This window comes from Poeciliopsis prolifica, unplaced genomic scaffold (genome assembly GCF_027474105.1).
Source record: "Poeciliopsis prolifica strain line A6 unplaced genomic scaffold, Auburn_PproV2 SCAFFOLD163, whole genome shotgun sequence".
In the NCBI taxonomy this organism is placed as follows: Eukaryota; Metazoa; Chordata; class Actinopteri; order Cyprinodontiformes; family Poeciliidae; genus Poeciliopsis; species Poeciliopsis prolifica.
Genome location: NW_026562538.1, coordinates 177,503 through 179,374, shown reverse-complemented (window position 1 = coordinate 179,374; position 1,872 = coordinate 177,503). Strand labels below are relative to the sequence as shown.

General features: G+C 51.1%; 1 pseudogene; it reads right to left on the bottom strand.

The window, feature by feature from the left end:
* Positions 1 to 314: 314 nt before the first annotated feature.
* Positions 315 to 957, bottom strand: LOC129356287 (achaete-scute homolog 5-like; annotated as a pseudogene).
* Positions 958 to 1,872: the final 915 nt, after the last annotated feature.

Sequence of the window (1,872 nt, the reverse complement as noted above, 5' to 3'; positions counted from 1 at the left end):
CGCCATCTTGAATTTGTCCGTGTTTTTTTTTTTTTTTTTACAAAAAGCTGATCCTTAGCAACATCTGTGCCAAGTTGTTGGATCCACACGTGAAAAGGTTTTGCAAATATGAAGTATCTGCTGCTCTACGGTGGCTGGAAATGTCCGTAAAGAGCTGGTTTGACCCTCCCTGATTCCCCATCAGACTTTCAGGAACAAACTGCAGGTGGCGCTGTCCATTTAGGATCTGTCCTCTGGAGGTTTACAATCTAGCGTCGCTGACGTCCTCCTCTGTGGTCTGCGCTCTGATTGGTCGTCCAGGTGAAACCGGCCATTCAACATGCCTGCATCTCTCCGCCCTTGTCCGGGCCAAAAGGCGTCCCACTGCTTGGCTCCGCCCCTTCACGCCCGTCTTCTTCCATGTCCACCAGCCTCTGCAGGTACTTGATGTACCTGATGGCGGCGCGCAGCGTCTCCACCTTGCTGAGCCTCTTGTCGGCGCTGTGGCCCGGCAGGTGGTCCCGCAGCTTGGCGTAGCCCTGATTCACGCATTTGACGCGCTGCCGCTCTCGCTCGTTACGCTTCTGGATGAACGCAGGCTCGAACGGAACACTCATAGACGCTGAAGTGCCCATGGTGGTGGAAGGGGGACAGGTAGGCAGGATGCCGGAGGGGCCCCTCAGGGGCCCCTTGTACAGGCTGAGGCAGCGGGTCCACAGCAGGGGGTAGAACAGGAAGGGGACGGAGGCGGACAGAGACTCTGAGTGCTGAGTCCTGCTCCGGTCCTCCCGTCCAGCAGGGGGCGACCCAGCGAAACGGTCGAAGAGCGACTGAGAGAAGGCGGAGCTCATCGTGCAATGGACCAATCAGGGATGAGGACACCTGGCTTGTTCAGAGAAGCTTCATGATGGTCACCTGTGAAGAGACAGAGAGATCAGTTTTTGGCTTCTCCACCAGGGGGCAGACCTGATCTCCGAGGAGGAGAAGATTACCATCACAAAGCGGATAAACGCGACGATGCGTTTTTTTTCCGCCCAAACGAGACCCACATCTATGCCTCCCACAATAAATCAGTAAATTGTGTGATAAACTAAAAGAATGAGCATCTACAGAACGAGGATGCACTGATAAATTGTCATTCTGGGAGATCGGCGATCAGCCGATACTTTAGCGCCAAGCCGATCTCATTCAGGTCTAAAAATCAGCCATTGTTTCCAATACAGCAACTTTCTGCCTATATTTTACATTTCAGACAAAACAAATCAGCATCAGCCAAATTTGGAATTGTTAGTTTCCAGTCAGAAATCTGGAATTCCTATACAGAACCAGAACCCAAAACTGTTTCACCAGGAACCTGCTGGTTCCTCTCCAGAACCTTTGAAACATTTTAAAGCTCATCTGAACCCAAATCAAAAGCATTTCATTTAGGAAAGATTACCTCAGAAATACAATGCAAATCAGAACCAAATGATTGGTTTGTCCTGCTAAATATAAATAGAACCTCACAGAACCTCATAGAACCTCATAGAACCTCACAGAACCTCACAGAACCGCCTGGTGTCTCACCTTCAGATGGAGCTGCAGCAGATCCTCCTTCAGTTCCTCTGGGTCTCTGAGTTCAGGACGGAAAGATCCGACTTTACCTGCTGAAGCTCCGCCCTCACAGTGTGTGTGTGTGTGTGTGTGTGTGTGTGTGTGTGTGTGTGTGTGTGTGTGTGTGTATCAGGTTGGAAACCAAACAGATTTTTTGGAGGTTTTTTTCTGACCTCAACTTTGGTACTGACAAGTCCCAGTGTCACCCAGTGTCTCCCAGTCCTCCCAGTGTCTCCCAGTCCTCCCAGTGTCACCCAGTGTCTCCCAGTCCTCCCAGTGTCTCCCAGTCCTCCCAGTGTC